The sequence below is a fragment of the Schistocerca gregaria genome, chromosome 5 (assembly GCF_023897955.1).
Source record: "Schistocerca gregaria isolate iqSchGreg1 chromosome 5, iqSchGreg1.2, whole genome shotgun sequence".
NCBI classification, from domain to species: domain Eukaryota; kingdom Metazoa; phylum Arthropoda; class Insecta; order Orthoptera; family Acrididae; genus Schistocerca; species Schistocerca gregaria.
The window spans coordinates 337,451,813-337,458,203 of NC_064924.1; positions in this window are offsets into that span (position 1 = coordinate 337,451,813).

Sequence of the window (6,391 nt, forward strand, 5' to 3'; positions counted from 1 at the left end):
AAAATTTATTGACTTGTTTATGGATTACTGACTAATGCGTAACCATTTAGAAGCAAACAAATACAAGATGAATTTATGTTTACTACAAAACAAAGATGTTAAATAATTTCGCAGCAAATCTTAGAGTGTCTCGGCATCGCTGGAACATATTTAGGATATCAACCTTCGGCCTTGCCATGCGATTTCATGGGACAGAATATATGTTCAAAATCTCCCTCAGACTCAGATTTATAGACAATGATGGGAAACGAGCACTCTCCCATCGTTGTAAATACAATAATGAATGTGTGTGAGATCTTATGGCACTTAACTGCTAAGGTCATCAGTCCCTAAGCTTACACACTGCTTAACCTAAATTATCCTAAGGACAAACACACGCCCATGCCCGAAGGAGGACTCCAACCTCCGCCGGGATGAGCCGCACAGTCCACGACTGCACCGCCGGAGACCGCTCGTCTATTCCCGCGCGGCTACAATGATGAGCCATAACGTTACGACCTCTGTCCACCGCGGGACTGAATGATACCTGGTGACGTTAACGACATGTGATGCGATAAAGAAAGTTTTGAAGTGGAGCAGAGACGAATGGGGAGTCATTCTAGTGACTAAATAAGCCACAGATGGAGAAACCTTCTTACGCAAGCCACTTTGTCAAAGGACAGAATGTTACGGCCCGGCTGGGAATGTGTTCCTCGCAAAAGGAAAAGTTGGTCGGCCGTTAGTGCGCTACTGACATAATAGTCTGTGGAAAGCAGTTGCAGGAAACCGCAAGTAGACCAAAAACGGTTAGCCGTCAATTATTATTCACAGAAATGGATGTCAGGGGCGTGCCCTCCCTGTAAAGAAAGTTAGGCGGCGATCTGTGGCGCATCGGAGTACAGAGTAAGTGCTTGTGGAAGCAGAAATTTCTGGGAACAAACCGTTTAGCTAATAATGTCGAAACGAGGAACCACAGCAGACATCTGCGTGTCCCCACGTTCACCCAACAATCTCGTCAAACGGTTACAGCTCTCACGCGAATGTCAGCATTCGATCGGGGGTCAATACAAACTTGTCCCTTAGTAAGATGAATCACGTTTCCTGTTACATCAGTGCTAAGGCAGTGTTTGAATTGGTCTTCATCTACGACAATGGCTTCACGAAACGTGCTCAGCTGCTGGGGGCGAAGCGGATTGAGGGCAGGAAAGACATTCGCCAGGGCTTCATTTGACTTGTATTAGTAATCCAATGCAACATGACAACTTGGACTACGTGAACCACTGGACCACGTGTATCCCTTTTATGCTCGAAGTCTTCTACGACGGCTTTAGCATCTTAAAGACGGATAATTGTTCGTGTGACAATGCCAGCGGTTGGACTAGCATGATGGTGAAATCACATTGACGTCTTGGCCATCAAATTCGCCTGATGCGAACTACATTGAACACATATGGGTCACCATCGGCAGTCAACTCCTTACCCAAAAACCACCGGCCCTGAATTTAGCAGAACTGCAGACATATGCGTAGACGTCTGATGCCACGTAACTTCAAAAGCTACCAAGAATTTGTTAAATCCACGTCACGTAGGATCGCTACTCTATTGCATTCCATAGGCCGACACACATATGGTCATAAAGTATTGACTCATCTGAATAAATAAGACAGTGAAATGTTGATTCCTCACCGTGTCGATAATATCACCCCTTCGCCTTGCCCCCCCCCCCCCCCCCAACCCCAAGAAAAGCCAATGCTGTTATTGCGATACATGCACGGCGAATTCTGGAATGGTTCCTATGACAGGACACGGTCCATATTCTTCCGCATCCTACCCCAACTCGTGGTTGTGCTTCGTCTCAAGTAACTTTCCTTTGAGAAATTCAATCTTCATCCCTACTCCTATATCATCTCACACTGAAAACACTGAATTGCAGTTAAGCCGCATAAGGAGTCCTTCAGGAGCACTGAGGGGAGGGTACTGTCTCCACCCCGTGACCTGCCCGTAGGAAATTAAATGATTACCAATCGCAGTCTTGACCACATAAGGCCACAGAACTTTCCCTGCTTGCACCGGATTCTAAACTGATTAATTAACAAGTTGATGTGGTGTACAAGTTTTACACGCACACAAGGGGTGATGAAAATGATGCTGCATCATATATGCAACGCAGCGGGACTCCGACTCCGCACGTAAATACGACACGTAGACAAGTGATTAGCGTGTCATTGCTGTCTTTCCAGTATGCGTACGGTAAATACGGAAATGTGTACGTTATTACCTAATGTATCCAAAAAGGGCGAAAGTAGTATTAGTTGTTTCTTGGCCAGCAAAGTTAAAACACCCGTGGAGATCCGCCGGAGTGTCAAAAATGTACATGGGGCAGTATGTCTGTCGAAGACCAATAGCTGCGCAATGGTGCGCCGAGGAGTGTTGTTGCTTCATTCTAACGCAGGTCCTTTTATTGCACGTGTAACGCAGAATTTACGCCAACTAAATTGGAAGACACCCGAGCACGGACCCTATAACCCTGATCTCTCCCCTTGCCATCAACCTTCAGTCCCTTAAGAAAGACAGTAAAGTGTCACGATTACTCTTGGACAAGGATATGCATAAGACAGTTAGGGACTTCTTCACGTAGCAGGATACGGTGTTTCGCCAAACGGGTTTCTTCAACCTAGTGCACCGGTGGGATGATTGCCTCGACGCTCATAGCGGTTTTGTCCGATTGGCATATCGATACTGGATTGAACGGCCTTTCAACGAAAACCTCTTGATAGCCCCTTACACATTAAAACAAGGGAGAATTTCACACCAAGCTCAGTCTTCACTAAAGTGTCACTGAAGCCAGGGATTCACAGCATTCATAAGCAAGCCACTGAAACTTAAAGGGAGAAGGAATTATTTACTAATTACTAAACAAGTAGCGCTTACAGACTAACAAACAACATCACACTACTATAAAATTTATCTGGGGTTAACACTGCAGATACTGTTGGTAGGAAGCTTCCTTCACAAATCAGACAGGTCAGTGAGGTCAATGCACTCGTGAGAGTACGGCCGAAAGCGGCTTACAGCATCCTGCAGGCATCTACGTCGCTCGTGCTTGAAACAGTTGCTCTCACTGCATCGAAACTCTGGCACTTCATTGTAGACGTCATTACACGTCTCTGTCCAAGTTACCGATCAGCAATGAGACTCTGTGCTTGGACCGACCGGTGCTCGATAAGCTTCTCATCTACAATAAGAGGCATCCCATCACCTTCTGATGAAGGTAGCAAAGATTTTCTGCTGTTGGCACACAGAAAGCAGATAAAGAATTCGTTTCTGAAAGGTTTCTCCTCATACCTAATCGCCAGCCGACGCGAAGGACGCCGTTTCCTGTATCGAGGGCACCTTTAACAAGAAATAGCCTCTACCAGTTGTCGCCATTTTGGATACATTAGAAAACCCTCTCATCGTGATCGTATCATTAATTTGATTTCGGCATGCTGTCCTGCAGTATGTTAGGAATCTGGTTGTCGTTCTGGTACCGCGCGCCGCGGAATCTGAATCCCCGCCAGACGCCATGGACGTCGAAGACCCGCAGAGGTCTCTGCACCATCGCTCCGTAAGCTGTGGCGGTGCGCTCCTCCAGGCCCGCATTAAGAAAGGGGGCACCACATGAGAACACGTGGTTGCAGCGGCCAGTAGCGGCGTCCGCGGTCGTGTACTGAAGCGCCTGCCCGTCGTTCAGCCTGCCATTCTAACCCCGCTTGCGTCTCAGCCAGCGTATTGACTTTCGTGTTTCAATACGAATTGACGTGGTTGTGTTGTTTGGTTCGTGACTCTGTTGTCTGTTCTTATTGTGTCCTCCGTTGGTCGTGTCCGTCCTCTCCCGTTGTGTTGTTTTGGGGCCGCTCCGCGGGTCCCGCCGCGTTTCCGTCCCTAGAACCGTTCCGGTCGCCGTTACAACAGTTGTCTCTTTACGTGCTTTTCTTGTTCCGCACACATTGAAAAGATTAGTACTAAAAAATTATATATACCGGCAAGTTAATTGTGATTAGGATATAGATATTCTGTACGGGTATATATCTCAGTTTAATTAATTGTGTTTATTTCTTTTGTTATTTTCACTCACGCCGTACCTCACCAACGACTCTCTGCAGCTGGAGAGGGAGGCTTGTATTTGAAGGGTCACACAACGGTTTCGTGGCTGCGGAGGGATTTGTAATTACTGAGCCAAATTCAGGCTTCACACAGTAAGGCAATTATCCCAAAATTAAGGCTGAAGGGTAGTTACATTGTAAGGGATATAATGATGTGACTCGTTTTGTAGCTCAGACATTGCAGAGTTATTGTAGAAAAAAAAAACAGGCAAACAAACACATTCATACATGTTCAGTAAACAATGTATTTACTCTTCCTCATATATAGATTACTATACTTAAACTGCATTGCTGACTGCATACGGGGGACCAGGGTTCGATTCCCGGTACTGCCACTGATTCTTCCTTGGAAGGCAGAACTGATGTCGGGTGCGCTCAGCCTCGTGAGACCTTCTGAATAGCTACTAGACGTATTGGTAGTGGTTCAAAAGACAAGAAAACCGACAACGACCGGAAGACCGTTGTGCTGACCACCAGTCCCTCCGTAGCGCATCCAATGACTTCATTGACAGAGGATGACAGGGTGGTCGATCAGGACGAGTACCCTACCAAGGGTCAGAAAGCTTAACATAACCATTACTTTCTTTTATTCTATTAACAATGTGGATTTGATGCTATACCTGTACTAGAATACCCTTTATGGTCAATACGTGAGTGGGATAACTGGATGACACTAGATAACTAGTTAGTTTATTATAATATACTTCATAAAAAATGAATATTAATCAGTAGCATGGTAGCGTTCCGTTTGGTGTAGCCTGACTCACTCTGAAGCCTGGCGGTTACTATGCTTGAATACATAGTGTCACAAACCATGTCCCCAACTTTATAGTGATGGTTCAAATGGCTCTGAGCACTGTTGGACTTTACATCTGAGGTCATCAATCCCCTAGACTTAGAACTATTTAAACTTAACTAACCTAAGAATATCACACACAACCATGCCCGAGGAAGGATTCGAAACTGCTACCGTAGCAGTCACGCGGTTCCGGACTGAAGCGCCTAGGACCGTTTATAGTGATGTACATCTACACCATACTCTGCAAGCCCTCTTACAATGTGTACACTGGCTGATCCCTCTTTTCCAGTTTCACTCGCGATTAGCGCGTGCGAAGAATGACTGTCAGTAAAGCTATGTTTTAGTTCTAATGATTGTCACTGTGCTTATATTTGACGCAGGCATATGGCACTAATAGTGTTAGCCATACAAAATTTTAAAATTTCTACGTGTTGAGGACCTCAACTATGAAACAAGTTCATGAAAAAATACAATGTTTTAGTAGTGTATGGGTTCTTAAAGCCAAATGTCATTTGTGAAAGCTGTGAAACATGATTTTAGTAAGATTTTATTGTTCCATTCACATACCTACTCGCTACTGTACGCCTCACTATCAAACTTGATGTGTGTCTGCAACAACAGCAACAACATTACGATATTTATTCAAGTTTCCTGAGACATCTACCAGAAATAACATCCTTACGTCTAAAAGTGTAAGGTTTTAAAGTCTTTTTCACTGTTGTACAAGTATTTTCGCAGAATCAAAGGTAAGTGAGTTAACAAACCGAATAAATCATTATTTCATTAGTACTCTGCAAAGAACCACTGGGGACCAGCGTTCCATTGTACAAAAATAGTAGCAGAGAGTTTTCAGAGAACTTCATAAAATTTGTCGGGAGGATTCTGCTTTCGTCTGTGTGTACCCACGTTATTACTGACTGACTCTCCGAACATCGAAATGAATTCATCTTTCTTAATTTTTGTTATAATCTACATAAGCCACCTATCATAAACTTCTTCCATCTCTGTTCTCTTTACATTCGTCATTCGCCTCTGATACCCGTCAACAGTTATTCTTTTGATATGGTTTCCGTTTGTTTTTACAGTGATGTTTTGGTACACATCACTGGAGACTCATTATACGTTTGTTACTCTCTGGCTGCTGTGTGGGTCATCAGTGGCCATTAATAGTTTGATGTTCGGGCATTGTTATACTTTGTTAGCATAGCTCATAAACTGTATATACCACTTTTAACATCTCCAGTTTTTAATTATAACAAAATGTGTAAAGTATTAATGTTATTTGTACGGTGTCTATTATTAGTGGTATTATTCCACTCTGTAAATGAGCGGTAAAATTGCGATACATGTGGAATGCATCTGTATAGGGTCTAAGATCAGTGGGTTTATTTCGTAGTTGAAATGAGAGGAAGTAGTTAGTGAACCGGTACATGTTTAGCAGCTGTGAGTAGAACAACTACAGCAGCGA